Source organism: Cervus canadensis, chromosome 17 (genome assembly GCF_019320065.1).
Source record: "Cervus canadensis isolate Bull #8, Minnesota chromosome 17, ASM1932006v1, whole genome shotgun sequence".
Taxonomy (NCBI): domain Eukaryota; kingdom Metazoa; phylum Chordata; class Mammalia; order Artiodactyla; family Cervidae; genus Cervus; species Cervus canadensis.
The window spans coordinates 35951726-35968133 of NC_057402.1; the positions used below are offsets into that span (position 1 = coordinate 35951726).

Sequence of the window (16408 nt, forward strand, 5' to 3'; positions counted from 1 at the left end):
CAAAAAAAAAAAAAAAAGAATTAAACCAAAGGCCATTTGAGATTGCAACCAAGGTTTTCTATGAACACTAAATTTGGAATTAAAATTATGTGAGTCCCCTCGCTGGCTTTGCTCATTCTTGTGTGGGAAGAGAGCATTTCAGTATAAGACTTGCTAGTCTGCAGGTCTTCTACAGGAGATAAGAAGGAGTAAAAGATTTTGGGAACTCTGGATTTTCCATACAGGGTAAACAAAAAAAAAAGCACATTATTATATTGAGCAAAACCATTTAAAAATGGCTTGCTTTCTCTTCCCCAGTGATACCAATACCATATGTCTTATAAAATTAAAAATAGCAGATGTCATTTTGCTAGCATGAATGCTGGTTCACAGACTTTAAAAGCAAACTATAGAGAAGGACTGATGTGATAAAGGGAGCACAAATCTTATATTGTCCGTATAGGCTGAGGCCTGGTTATTACTAATAGGGGAGAGTCCTATCCAAAGATCATCTATTCAAAGCTAATAACTAAGATTAGACATTGTGCTCAGTCACTCAGTCGTGTCCAACTCTGTGACCCCATGAACAGTAGCCCACCAGGCTCCTCTGTCCATGGGATTCTCCAGACAAGAATGCTGGAGGGGATTGCCATTTCCTTCTCCAAAGCTAGACATTAACAGCCCATAAAAAGATCACAGAAATAACACCAATAGTAGAGAATATTGAAAGCCAGCCCACAATGTCTGAAGTAGGATTATAGAATCCACTTGAGTACATGGATATGTTTTGTGTTCCTTATTAATTCTGAGATACAACAAATTTAACAGAAGCATGAAATATGAATAGGATTTAGAATAGAAGTAAGCTTTGGAGATCATTTAATTATTTCATTTTTCAAAGAAAAACCAAGGGTTAGAAGGTAAGTTACTTAGTACCAGCTAGGTAGTGACAGTAGTAGGAACTGAATACAGCTGACCCTTGAATAATGGGGTTGATCCAGGTATCATGTATAGTCTTCCCTCTGCATTTCCAGTTCCTCCGCAAATAGAGATTCGACCAACTATGGTGTAGTACTGAAAAATATTGAGTACTGAATTTAGTATTGAAAGATATTTGCATGTAAGTGGACCCATACTGTTCAAACCCACATTGTTCAAGATTCAGCTGTACTCTTTTTCTGATATATCAGTTGTTGAAGATGGGACTTGAAAAGCTGTGATGGGAGATGATGGTTTTTATCATTGTTTTAAATTTTTACATGCAGTAAAATTGACTTTTTAAAAATTAGTTCTGTGAGCTTTAACACATATACAGATTCATGTAAACTACTACTACAAACTGGTTACAGGTAAACCCATCATCCCAGAAAATCCTTCAGACTGTTCCTTTTTATTCAAAGCCTCTACCTACATTTAAACCCCTGACAACTAGTGATCTGTATGTACTTCATTACTTTAGTTTTGCCTATTCCAGAATGTTGCATAAGTGGAACTATTCACAGTGAACTCTTGTGTGTGGCTTCTTTCCCTCAGCTTAATATTTTTGAGATTCATCCATGTTTTGTATATAAGTGATTTATTCTTTTTTAGTTGCTAAGTAGTGTTCTATTGTCTTTTAATTTCATGGCTGCAATGAACATCTGCAGTGATTTTGTAGCCCAAAAAAATAAAGTCTGACACTGTTTCCACTGTTTCCCCATCTATTTCCCATGAAGTGATGGGGCCAGATGCCATGATCTTAGTTTTCTGAATGTTGAGCTTTAGGCCAACTTTTTCACTCTCCTCTTTCACTTTCATCAAGAGGCTTTTTAGTTCCTCTTCACTCTCTGCCATAAGGGTGGTGTCATCTGCATATCTGAGGTTATTGATATTTCTCCTGGCAATCTCTTTTTTTTTTCTCCTGGCAATCTTGATTCCAGCTTGTGCTTCTTCCAGCCCAGCGTTTCTCATGATGTACTCTGCATATAAGTTAAATAGGCAGGGTGACAATATACAGCCTTGATGTACTCCTTTTCCTATTTGGAACCAGTCTGTTGTTCTATGTCCAGTTCTAACTGGTGCTTCCTGACCTGCATATAGGTTTCTCAAGAGGCAGGTCAGGTGGTCTGGTATTCCCATCTCTTCCAGAATTTTCCACAGTTTATTGTGATCCACACAGTCAAAGGCTTTGGCATAGTCAATAACCTAGATAGCATATTAAAAAGCAGAGACATTACTTTGCCAATAAAGGTCTGTCTAGTCAAGGCTATAGTTTTTCCAGCGGTCATGTATGGATGTGAGAGGTGGACTGTGAAGAAAGCTGAGCACCGAAGAATTGATGCTTTTGAACTGTGGTGTTGGAGAAGATGCTTGAGAGTCCCTTGGACTGCAGGCAGATCCAACCAGTCCATCCTAAAGGTGATCAGTCCAGGGTGTTCATTGGAAGGACTGATGCTGAAGCTGAAACTCTTAATACTTTGGCCACCTCATGGGAAGAGTTGACTCACTGGAAAAGACCTTTTGCTGGGAGGGATGGAGGGCAGGAGGAGAAGGGGATGACAGAGGATGAGATGGTTGGATGGCATCACCAACTCGATGGACATGAATTTGGATAAACTCCGGGAGTTGGTGATGGACAGGGAGGCCTGGTGTGCTGCAATTCATGGGTTCGCAAAATGTCGGACACGACTGAGCGACTGAACTGAACTCAGTGTTCTATTGTACAATTACATAACCATTTGTTTAGTCATTCATCTATCAATGAACATTCGAGTTGTTTCCAGATTTTAGTTATTATAAATAAGAATGTTGTGGCTTTTTTTTTTTTTAAGAAAAAAGGAAAAATTTTTACTTACACGTATTATTAAAAGCTTGGTGCTACTGCTGCTGTTCAGTTACTAAGTCGTGTCCAGCTCTTTGCGACCCCATGGGCTGTAGCCTGTCAGGCTCATCTGTCCATGAAATTTTCCAAGCAAGAGTACTGGAGTTGGTGGCCATTTCCTTCTCCAGGGGGTCTTCCCAACCCAGAAATAGAACCCACATCTCCCGCTTGACAGGAGGATTCTTTACCGCTGTGCCATCTGGGAAACCTAGAAACCTTGATAATGAACTCAAAGTATTCACAATGTTGGTTCACTTTATACTCTGAAATAATTACAAATTCACAGGACATTGCAAAGATAGTATCATGTAGAGATATCCTCTTTACCGTTCACCCAGTTTCTATTAGTTACATCTACTATAACTGTAGAATAATAATATCAAAATCAAGAAACTGATATTGGTTTAAAATGAGTAATAGTTCTTTGGCATTTTATCACATATGTAGATTCATATAACCAAGACTGCAATCTCACCAGAAAAACTTCCCTCCTTCTGCCCCTTTATAGTCTCACACACACACACCCCCACACACCTCCTCCTCTCAACTACCTTTAACTCCTTGCAGCCACTAATCTGTTATCCATCTCTATGATTTTGTCATTTCAAGAATGTCATATGCATGGAAGTAACCTAGATGTCTGTCAACAGATGAACATACAAGGAAACTGTGGTCCATATATACAATGAAATCTTACTCAGCCACAAAAAGGAACAAATCTGAGTCTGTTCTTTTGAGGTGGATGAACCTAGAGATTGTTATGTGGAGTGAATTAAGCCAGAAAGAGAAAAATTATATATTAACACACATATATGTATGTAATCTAGAAAAATGTTACTGATGAACCTATTTACAAGGCAAGAATAGAGACACCCTCATAGAAAACAGACTTGTAGACTCAGTGGGGGAAGGAGAGAGTGGGATGAATTGGGAAGTTGCTATATAACACAGGGAGTTGAACCTGGTACTCTGTGATAACCTAGGGGGTGGGACGGGAAGGATGGGAGAGAGGTTCAAGAGGGAGGGGATATATGGATACTTCTGGCTAATCCACGGTGCTGTATGGCAGAACCAACACAACACTGTAAAGCAATTATCCTCCAATTAAAAATAAATTTAAAAAATTGTAAAAAATGTCATATTGATGGAATTATATGATATATAACCTTTGAGACTGGCTATTTTCATTTAGCATAATGCCCTTGAGATACACCCAAATTATACTGTGTTCATTCCTTTTTATTGCTGATTTAGTATTTCATAGTATTGATGTACCACAATTTGTTTAACCATCCATTATAGGACATTTTAGTTGCTTCCAGTTTGAGTCTGTTGCTAATTAAGGTAATTATTGATATGTTAGGACCTAAATCGGACCTTTAATTTTTTGTATTTCATTTGTTTCTTCTTTTCCATTTTTCTTTTCTTTTTCCTGTTTTTCTGTGCATTACTTGAATACTTTTTAGAATTCCGTGTTGACCCACTGTGGTGTTTTAAAAAGGTGTTTCTTTGTACAACTTTTTCATCATTGCTCTAGATATTCCATTGTATAATTATGACATACCACAGTCTCCTGTACAATACTGCTGCTAGCACTGCTACATTTTAGTACTGCAAGCAAAGTGCAGAATCCTTACCTTCCTTTGGTCCCTTTATTTGCCCTCATTTAATTGACTTAATATTTTAATACATAAGTTGTATTATTTATAGGTATATATTGTATGCATGTGTACATAATTTTATATCTACTTGTTTTAAATATTTTCTTTAATACATTGTGAACCATATCAGACAGTATTATAATCTTTGCCTAAACAATCAGACATAATTTGGAAGACAAGAGAAGAAGAACTGTTATTCATAGTATAGCTAGTATCCATAGTTTTACCCTTTTGGCCCTCTTCCTGATGTTCCAAGATGTCATCTTTTTTCATTTCCTTTCAATTTAGAGAACTTTCTTTATCCATTCTTTTAGGGCAAGTCAGCTAGAAATAAATTCTCTTAACTTTCCTTTGCCTAAGAATATCTTCATTTTCTCTTCATTCCCTCAATGATATTTTTCTGGAGGAAAAATTCTGGGTTGACAGTTCTTTTTCTTTCAGCTCTTGAAAAAGATTGTGCCAGTTCATTTTGGCCTGTATGGCTTCTTATGAGAAATCCACTGATGGTCAAATTGGTTTTTCCCTGTAGCTAAAGGATCTTTTCTCTCTTGCTGCTTTTAAGATTTTTTTTTATTGCGTTTAGTTTTCAGAAGTTTGCTGTGGTATGTCTTGGTGTGGATTTCTCTGGGTTTACTCTGTTTGAAGTTTGTTCAGCTTCTCAAATCTATAGATTTATGTCTTTTGCCAATTTAGGGAAAATTTTTCGACCATATTTTTTCAAATATTTTTCCAGCCCTGCTCTTTTTCTCCTCACTTCCAAGACTGTGATGACTTGAATGTTTGAACTTTTGGTATAATTTCATGGTTCCCTGAGGCTCTGTTCATTTGCATTCAGTCCTTTATGTTATTTAGGATGGGTAACTTCTAGTGTTTTATCTTTTTTTTAAATTTATTTATTTTAATTGAAGGTTAATTACTTTACAATTGTTTTATCTTTTAGTTCCTGATTTTTTTTTTCTTCTATCCTCTCCATTCTCTTGTTTAGCCCATCTATTGGATTTCTAATTTCAATTATTATAATTTCAGTTCTATAATTTTATTCTTTGTATCTCCTATTTTTTATAATAATTTTATTCTTTGTATTTCTTTGCTAAGACCGTCTGTTTCTTAGACTTTCTATTTTTCATTTCTTTCCAGTATGTTAGTCTCATTGAGTGGTTTTCAGTTAAAACCTGGACAATTATGTCGTGATACTTTACATTTTATTTCAGTTGAGCAGGCCTCTTTTGATACTACCCTGACAGGGTATTGCCAGCTAGAAATGTAAGTGCAGGGTACCACTTACCCTCCATTGACATTTGGGAGAGAACTGCTGTTATGTTTTAGTAGGAGTGGAAGTTCCAGCTCCCCACTAGGTCTCTAATGATACTAACCCTGCTGGGTAGATATCTAAGAGGACAATTGTTGGGTTATATGGTAAGTTTTATTCAACTTTGAAAGAAGGTGTCAAGCTTTTTTAAAGTGATGGTAAAATTTTACATACCTGCAAGTAATGTCTGAACATTTCAGATATTTTAAATTAATTTTATCCTATGGACCTTTCTGAAATAATGAAAATGTTTTATATCAGCACTGTCCAGTACTGTAACCACTAGCCACATGTAGTTGTTGAGCAGATAAAATATGGCTAGTACATTTCAGGAAGTTAATTTTTTTTAAATTTTATTCAGTTTATCAATTGAAACTTAAATGATTACATGTGGCTATTGTGTTAGAGGGTGCATGAATGCAGCTCTACATCTTCACCAGTATTTAGGCATCACAGCTCTGTATCCTCACCAGTATTTAGAGTTGTCAGTCTTTTCTAAATTTAGCCATTTAATGAGTGTGAACTGGTATCTTGTGGTTTTTATCATTTAATGTAATTACTGGCCACTTAGTTTTTCTAATGATGTTTTTAAAACAGCAAAAGTTTTTAATTTTGATAGAGTATGGTTTATGAGGTGAAGTAAAGTATGGTTTACTATTTCTGTATTTCTTTTTTTATATGGTTCATGCTTTTGAATTTTTGCCTATCCTAAAGTAGTAAAAAAATTTGTCCCTGTTTTCTTCTTGAAGCTTTGTAGCTTTACATTCTACGCTTAGGTTTATAATGTATTTTCATTTAGTCTTTTTACATATACAAAATCTTGTCACATAGAAGAAAAATTCATTTTTATTCCATATGAATATCCAGTTGTTTCAGCAACATTTGTTGAAATTTTTTCTTCCTGCATTGAGTTACCATGGCACTTTAAAAAATTAATTGACTGAGTATTTTATAGTCTATTTTTGGATTTTCTGTTCAGTTCCAGTTTTCTATATGTTATCATTAGGCTTTTACCAAACTATGTGGATTGCTGCAGTGTACCAAACTATAATATACCCAACTATGTGGATGTTAACCCCAGAAATCAGATATTGTAAGTGTTCCTACTTTCTTCATTTTTGGTTTTCATTTCTTATTTAATTCCACTGTGATAAGGGAATGTACTATGTGTAGTTCCTTTTTTTTTTTTAATTTATTAAGACTCATTCCTGGTTCAACAGGTAGGCTATCTTGGTAAACGTTTCATGGGCAGTATAGAAGTTTTTATTTTGTTGCTGTTGATTGGGCTGTTCTATGAACATCAGTTGAGTTGAGAGTGCTGCTCAAGTCTTTGCTGGACTTTCAGTGTACCTGTTCTTTTCAGGTGCTGAGGGAGGAGTATTGATGTCTCCAGCTGTTCTGGGTACTTGTTTGTTTCTCCCCTCAGGTCTATAAGTTTTTGTTCTGGTATTATGTACACACACATTTAGAATTATTCCATCTTCCAAGTGAAGTGATCCCTTGATCATTATGAAATATCTCTCATTATCTCTGATGCTATTTTTGTTTTGTCTTCTATATTCTCTGATATAAATGTGGTATTTCTTAAGATTTTGGTTTGCATAGTATATTTTCTATCCTTTTATTTTTAAGCTATTTCCTTATTTTAGTGTGAGACCCTCAGTGTATATTTGGTCTTGCTTTTTTCATGTCTTTTTATTGGAGAATTTAGATAATTTACATTTAATGTATTTATTAATGTGGTTGGGTTTAAATCTACCATCTTGCCATTTGTTTTCTAATAACCAATTTTTGAATTAATTATACTTTTGGATTCCATTTAATTTTCTCTATTGTTTTATTCCTTTATTGGTTTATTTTTTATTCTCTTTACTTATTTTAGTAGTTGCTCTAGGATTCATAATATCCCTGTTATTCCATTCTACTATCAAATAATTTTATACCACTTTTTAAAAATAATGTAATACATTTAAGACAGTATTCTTCCTTTGTCTTACAGTCATCTTTTACTATCTGAACTTCATTTGGATAGATTATATTGCTCTTTGAGTTCACTGATTTCTTTTTTTCTGCCATGAGTGCTTATCTTATCCAGTGAAATTTTCAGTGAAAAATATATATATATATATATTATCTCTAGAAATTCTCTTTGGGTATTTTTTAAAATACTTTAAAAATATTTCTAAAATACTTCATTTCTCTCTTCACTATGTTCCTATTTTCATTTATATGGAGCATACTTATAATGCCCTTTAATGTCTTTACTGTTAAGTCTATCATGTCTGTCATTTCTGATCTGTCTGTGTTGACAGGTATTTTTCTGATTATGGGCCACATTCTCCTACTTCTTTGTGTGTCCAGTAATTTCTAATTGAATGTCATATATTTGTGAATTTTACATGTTGAGTTTTTTATTTTTGTGGTATTCCTTTAAAGTATATTAGATTTTTTCCTAGTAGGCATTGTTAATTGCTTATTCATTTTATCTTTCTAGGCTTCCAAGCTTCTTCCAGGAGGGTCTAGAGTAACTTTTATTCTCGGACTACTTTCCCCCCCTGCTTCTGTGTGTGGGCCTTTTGGGGTCATTTTTAATAGCCTGGCATATTCAGTGAGGTTCATCCCCTCTTGCTAGAGGGGAACTTGTTGAAATTTTGGCCCTGTGTCAGCTCTGAGAATTCTTTGTTTTAGAACTCCCTGGTAGCTTTTTTTCCTTAGAAGTTCTTCTTGGCTGGTCTCAAGAAATTTTACCCTTCTCATGTACAGGTTTTTATACAGCTAAATATTCAAGGGAACCCTCATTTAAATTACTGGAACTCTTTCCCTGCTCTCTGGAACTCCACTCCATAAATTCTAGCTTCCTTGACTTCCTGGTACTGTTTTCTGTCTCCTCAAGTCAATACGATTGCCAGGCTCTATTTTGGTTCTTTCTTCTGTACTGGAGTTGCTTCCTGGCTGAGAGCCTTGGATGATGGTAGGGCTTGCCTTCTTTACTTCCCTTTTCTCAGGGACCATAGTCCTGTACTGCCTGTGTCTGAAAATAGTCGCCTCCTGTACTTTGTATGGTGTTCTAGTTGTTTTCAGTGGGAGGATTATTTTGGACTGTAAATCATTCCAGAATTAGTTTTAATGCTAAAACAGTTTACAAAATTCTGAAACTCTCAAGCAATGATTATTTTTTATTTAACTTAACCATTTATTCACTTTTTTCTCAGTATTGTTATAAATGATATTATATCAACTGTTGGAGCTATTATTTTTCAATTCAGAGATTCCACTGCACACTTTAAATCAGAAGCTGACCCAGAGAAAATGATTTATCATGCCTAATAAATTTCAAGTATCAGGAAAGTGGATTTTCGGGTATACAAAAATTCTCTCAATATTATGGCATAGTCATTTTAAATATAAGGTTATTAATATTTCACTAGAAACATGAAAGACTATTATACTGGGAGATAAGGACTAAAGTGAACCATTTGATCTGGTATTTTAAAATGTAAATCCTATCATTTTAGAGCATAATCATGTACTTAATATCAGGAACTGGCAAATGTTATCTGGGAAGAGCCAGATAGTGTATGTTTTAGACTTTGTGGGCCATACATTCCTTGTTGCAACAATTCAGCTCTGCCTTTGCAATACAAAAGCAGCCATAGGTGATACATTTTTAAATGTGCTGGTTGTGTTCTGATAAAACTTTATCTATAGAAAATGAAATTTGAATTTCATTTAATTTTTACACCTCAAAATATTTTTATTCTTTTGACCTTTTTTCCCAGCTATTTTTTTTTCTTTCTTTTTTTTTTTTTTTATTAGTTGGAGGCTAATTACTTCACAACATTTCAGTGGGTTTTGTCATACATTGATATGAATCAGCCATAGATTTACACGTATTCCCCATCCCGATCCCCCCTCCCACCTCCCTCTCCACCTGATTCTGAAAAGCTACATTCTAACCTTGCAGGTCATGCATAAACAGCTGGCTGGTCAGACTTGGCCCCTGAGTCATAGTTTGACAGTCACTGTGCTGTGTGGTTAAAAAGCTCCCGGGTAAGCTGTAGGATTCCTGATGGACTGTTATGTTTTAATTCTTAGTAATACTTTTACTTAAACATTCTCTACTATTAAAGAGCAAAGTAAATAAGAAGGCATAGTACTGAGCCTGTAGGGCTTTGATAGATTTTTTCATGTCAAAGATTATACCAGTGGTTCCTTAGTTAATGGAGAATTTGGGCTAATGCCTAAGTTACCTTACTCTCAAACTGGCACCTTTTCTGTTTTAAATTATGCAAGATTAAATTCCTTCCTTCCTATTTTGTTTTGATATGCCTACCTTACTAATGTTTCAAAATTAGCACATATGTAACCTGGATTTAGTTATTTAGTGATGAAGTTGCCCTGTGCTCATAAATAAAAGGTCGCCCAGCATTATGTCATTTTTTACTTCATGCTACTAACAGTCAGTTCAGTTCAGTCGCTCAGTCGTGTCCGACTCTTTGCGACCCCATGGACTGCAGCACGCCAGGCTTCCCTGTCCGTCACCAACTCCCATGGTTTACTCAAACTCATGTCCATTGAGTCGGTGATGCCATCTAACCATCTTATCCTCTGTCATCCCCTTCTCCTCCTGCCTTCAATCTTTCCTAGCATCAAGGTCTTTTCAGATGAGTCAGCTCTTCACATCAGATGGCTAAAGTATTGGAGTTTCAGCTTCAACATCAGTCCTTTCAATGAACATTCAGGACTGATTTCCTTTAGGATGGACTGGTTGGATCTCCTTGCAGTCCAAGGGACTCTCAAGAGTCTTCAATACCAGAGTTCAAAAGCATCAATTCTTTGGTGCTCAGCTTTCTTTATAGTCCAGCTCTCACATCCATCCATGACTACTGGAAAAAGCATAGCCTTGACTAGACAGACCTTTGTTGGCAAAGTAATGTCTCCGCTTTTTAATATGCTGTCTAGGTTGGTCATAACTTCTTCCAAGGAGTAAGCATCTTTTTATTTCATGGCTTCAGTCACCATCTGCAGTGATTTTTGTAGCCCAAAAAAATGAAGTCAGCCACTGTTTCCACTGTTTCTCCATCTATTTGCCATGAAGTGGTGGGACCGGATGCCATGATCTTTGTTTTTTGAATGTTGAGCTTTAAGTCAACTTTTTCACTCTCCTCTTTTCCCTTTCATCAAGAGGCTCTTTAGTTCTTCTCCACTTTCTGCCATAAGGGTGGTGTCATCTGCATATCTGAGGTTATTGATATTTCTCCCGGCAATCTTGATTCCAGTTTGTGCTTCATCCAGCCCAGCGTTTCTCATGATGTACTCTGCATATAAGTGAAATAAGCAGGGTGACAATATACAGCCTTGATGTACTCCTTTTCCTATTTGGAACCAGTCTGTTGTTCCATGTCCAGTTCGAACTGTTGCTTCCTGACCTGCATACAGATTTCTCAGGAGGAAGGTCAGGTGGCCTGGTATTCCCATTTCTTTCAGAATTTTCCACAGTTTATCGTGATCCACACAGTCAAAGGCTTTGGCATAGTCAATAAAGCAGAAATAGATGTTTTTCTGGAACTCTCTTGCTTTTTCGATGATCCAGCAGATGTTGGCAATTTGATATCTGGTTCCTCTGCCTTTTCTAAAACCAGCTGGAACATCTGGAAGTTCAGGGTTCACATATTGTTGAAGCCTGGCTTGGAGAATTTTAAGCATTACTTTGCTAGCGTGTGAGATGAGTGCAATTGTGTGGTGGTTTGAGCATTCTTTGGCATTGTCTTTCTTAGGGATTGGAATGAAAACTGACCTTTTCCAGGCCTGTGGCCACTGCTGAGTTTTCTAAATTTGCTGGCATATTGAGTGAAGCACTTTCACAGCATCATCTTTTAGGATTTGAAATAGCTCAACTGGAATTCCATCACCTCCACTAGCTTTGTTTGTAGTGATGCTTCCTAAGGCTCACTTGACTTCACATTCCAGGATGTCTGGTTCTAGGTGAGTGATCACACCATCGTGATTATCTGGGTCGTGAAGATCTTTTATGTACAGTTCTTCTGTGTATTCTTGTCACCTCTTCTTAATATCTTCTGCTTCTGTTAGGTCCATACCATTTCTGTCTTTTATTGAGCCCATCTTTGCATGAAATGTTCCCTTGATGTCTCTAATTTTCTTGAAGAGATCTCTAGTCTTTCCCATTCTGTTGTTTTCCTCTATTTCTTTGCACTGATCACTGAGGAAGGCTTTCTTATTTCTCCTTGCTATTCTTTGGAACTTTCCATTCAAATAGGTATATCTTTCCTTTTCTCCTTTGCTTCTGGTTTCTCTTCTTTGCACAGCTATTTGTAAGGCCTCTTCAGACAGCCAGTTTGCTTTTTTGCATTTATTTTTCTTGGGGATGGTCTTGCTCCCTGTCTCCTGTACAATTCATGAACCTCCATCCATAGTTCATCAGGCACTCTGTCTCTCAGATCTAGTCCCTTAAATCTATTTCTCACTTCCACTGCATAATCATTAGGGATTTGATTTAGGTCATACCTGAATGGTCTAGTGGTTTTCCCTACTCACGATCTAGGGAGTTTTCTTCTTAATTCATAGTTTTGAGAATATACTTTTCCCTTCATTACCTTTGCTTCTGCATTGTCTTCCGCATATCCCTGTTAGCCAGATAGAACACAAAATACATTTTAAAGCATAATCTCTTTTTTCCACCTAATGTAGCTTAGCATGCTGTTCCAGTCCCCTCTTAGACTACTCAAGAGTTTTTCTAATATGTACAGCAGTATTGATACATGCAGTGTATGATTTTCTTTGGTTTTATATATACAATTATCCCTTGAATGATTGAAAACAAAAGTGACCGTCTCTCAGTTGTGTCTGACTCTTTGCGACCCTATGTACTGTACCCCGCCAGGCTTCTCTGTCCATGGGATTCTCCAGGCAAGAATACCAGAGTGGGTAGCCATTTCCTTCTCTAGGGGATCTTCCCAACCCAGGGATCAAGCCTGGGTCTCCTGCATTGCAGACGGATTCTTTACTGTCTGAGCCACCAGGGAATCCTGTGAATGATTAAGAGTATTTTCCTTCATTAAGGTTTATAATTGAAGTTGTTTTTTAGCAATGTGCAAAATCCAGTGCTGTCAAAGTTCTAGAAGAGATTTTAGGTATATGCTGCTGTTGCCTCAGTGAGTGAGTAGTAACATAGCTCCATATACATTCAGGGAATACTTTTCATGCCTACATGTCTTCATGATGTTTTCCCAACACTCTGGTACATCATCCAGGGGAGGGGAAAGCAGGCAATTTATTTCATTTTACATACAGAGAGAGAATAACCTTTCACTCAATTATAAAATAAGGATTGGTTCTGAAAGAAGCTTTGAAATAATAGAAAATTGTCATCCAAAGAGAATTCATGTAGTTAGTTAAAAAAAATAGGTTAAGAATTTTTAGTAATTGTTATGTTATTGTTGTTTTTACATAGGAGTCAATAGTTTTAAAATATGGCCAATTTTCACATGTATTTTGAGGGATATGGTACTTAAGAGATTTTTCTCAAAAATTCTTATTTCATTATTTTGATAATTTAGAAACTTTTCCTCATGAGCATTATAAGCTTATTCCTGTCTTACAACATGTATGTCTTCCTGTGTCTGGAAAATTCGCCCCATAAATTTTTCCATGTCTGGCTCATCTCAACCTGAACATTATCTCTCCTGAGGGCCTTCCTTTATACACTGCCTCAAACAGCACCTCCACCTTCCCAGCCTTTAACACTCAGTTTTATTTTCTTCTATGTACTTATCACCATCTGAAATTAGTTTGTTCATTTACTGACTTGTCTCTTTCTGTATTAAAATGTTGGCTCTCTGAGAGGAGAGATCTTGCCTTCCCTATTTTCTGTCTACTCTTAGAACATTTCCTTTCATATAGTAGGCCTTAAGTATAATTTATGTGGTTGGAAGGATGAATAAATGAAAGTATGCCTTAAAAAAAAAAAAAAGGTGTGATTTGTAGGAATATCTGACAGGCTAACGTGTATAGTGAATCACCAAGAAGGAATACAAGTAACTTTACCCAAATTTATTTCACTATATAGAACTACTTTTTCTTTAAGCATTTAGCTGTATCAAACTTCCACAGAAGACATTTTGGAAATGTGACTGATGTACTGATATATTAATTTTTTTCTTTTTATATTATAATAATATCAAACTTATATGCAAATTGTAAGAATGGTACAGATAATTTTTCCTGAATCACTTGAGAGTAAGTTGCTGATATTATACTGCATCATCACTCAATACTCTAGAGTGCATTTCCTACAAAGACATTCTGCCACATAATCAGGATAAAATAATCACAATCAGGAATTCAACTGGTTGGTTAGTTACTACCATCTAACCTACAACCTACAATTGGTTGATTGGTTGCTATCATCTAACGTACAACCCTATTCAAGTCATACCAGCTGTTCTGGAATTCAGTGGTGAACATCCCTAGAAAGGAGAGGCACAGAATAGGCACCCTAAAAATTTGTGTGTCTTTCCTTTCAGATCTTTGGCTGATTAGTTAAGTTCACATGTGGAGGAGACTCCATAGGGCCTAGTGGAAGGTAATAGCAGACATGAGAAGTTGTTGAGGGGATATTTCAGATTTGGAGTTTGAGTTCTACCAAACACATCAGAATAAAGCATTCAGAAAAAGACTATTTCAAGGAATGCAGGGTAGATTATAAGAGGATAACAGATCACTGCATTAGGAAAGAGTAAGGTGATATAGGTTCTCATTTCAGTTTTGTCACTAACAACACTTACCCATGGGAAATCACTTTACTTCTCTCTCACAAAGTACTTTTCTAGGTTATCACTATTTGTATAAGTTCAATATCTTTTCATATTTAAATTTCAAAATAAAATAGGCATTGATTGCATTTTTCTTCTTTAAAAACTCATAGTGGAAAGAGGAATAACTGATTTTGCCACTGTTTATGTGATACAGGGCTTTGAGCAAACTCTGGGAAACAGTGAAAGAGGAGGCTGACATCTTGCAGTCCATGGGGTTCTAGAGAGTTGGACATGACTTTAGTGATATGTATATATTTCTTGGTAATATTTCTCCTACATGACACTCATCATTGTTATACAGCACTTGAAGTGATAGATATAAACACTGTAAGAATACTGGATATTGTTTTCATCATGAATAACCCAGCAATGTCAGAGTTAGATATTGTTTAATGTTGCACCAAAGTGTCCTTTTTAAAATGTGCCTTTGTTGTCTTAGAATCTATTGAAAGGTTCAGTTCTACAGTATGTAAGCACAATCTGGAATCATTTAAAAGTTATCACATTATCTTTTTCTTTCTTAACTCTTCTGGTCATTTTCCTTGTATTTAGTGTTATAGAAAAAGCAAATGAGGGCTTGGGCCTGTTTAAACATGCATGTAATTGGTGCTTTACAGTCAGAAATAGATAGAAATTTATTATTTTAATCTTAAGTGATATTTTGTATACCAAATTACAAATATATTTTATACTTAAACCTAAAGTGAAACTGCAAAGTGGCTAGAGAAATTTTTGTAATTGGAAATAAATACTTTCATATTTGACAGAGACTGTATCAAAGTTGGATATTGTCACTTAGAATTGAATTGTTATGAAGGTGAAGTAGAGTTTTATGTTTCATATTCTTTTATTTTTAGCCAAAAATAGAAATATATGAAGACAATCAAGTGAAATCTTAGAAAGCCTCAAATGCGTCAATACTAGTTTGATTCATGTAAGTTGCTTGATTCTTAGGTATGTCATGGATAATTCTTGAGTGTGTAAGATTCTATCCATGTCACTTCCTAAGTAAAGAAGTTACTTCTTAAATAAGTCCAATTTTAACTATTGAGTAAGGGTAAACTTAAGAATACCCTAAATGAAAGAAAATATCCAATATATTTAAAACTAGCTTACCTCTCCAGCTTAGCTCTGTTTTGTGCTGTTCTCTTGCAGTAAACACCACTGTCTTCAGAAAATAAGGAATGAGAGGCAAGGAAGAAAGGACATTCATCCATCATGGAAGGACCCAAAGCACTTTGAAATTTGAAGGAATGTAATTATAGCTGCTAAAACCACCTTTGTCACCGAAATGGATGAAGTACTTCAAATTTAAATGGTAACCAGAATTCTCATATCATGTTTCCACCAAGAACTTTAAATCACTTGAAAGGATTTCTTTTTAGCTTTAAATATTTACCTTAACAAATACCAAAGTGCAGATAGCTGATAATTTTATAACTTATTTAGCATAGTTAGGATTTTATTTTCTCTTTTAATGCTTTACCCTGATATTAGCTAAAAGAATTGTTGTTTTTTCCCCCAGGTTATCAACTTTTAACATAGAAACAGATAAGCTTATTTGAGTAAGAATATGGCGTAGTATTACTATACTTACAGGTCTGTCCTTTGCCAGATATTTTTTCCTTTCATAAAAACAACTCAGGCTACATAAACTGTAGTATTCTATCACATGTGAAAGTGTTTTATAATCTTACTTTCTGAACTTTATTTAGTATTGTTTTTTTAGTTTCCTTATGTGACATCTGGTCTCTTGATCTTTTTC

General features: G+C 35.6%; 1 protein-coding gene across 10 annotated transcripts in view; it reads left to right on the forward strand.

Annotated features, from left to right (window-relative positions):
- Positions 1-16408, forward strand: part of PEAK1 (pseudopodium enriched atypical kinase 1) — a 307119-nt gene that overhangs the window by 146201 nt on the left and 144510 nt on the right. For all 10 annotated transcript variants that reach the window (XM_043489511.1, XM_043489513.1, XM_043489507.1 and 7 more), the window contains one exon: positions 15799-15961. The gene's annotated coding sequence lies outside the window, so the exon portion shown is untranslated. The remainder of the gene's footprint in view (positions 1-15798; positions 15962-16408) is intronic.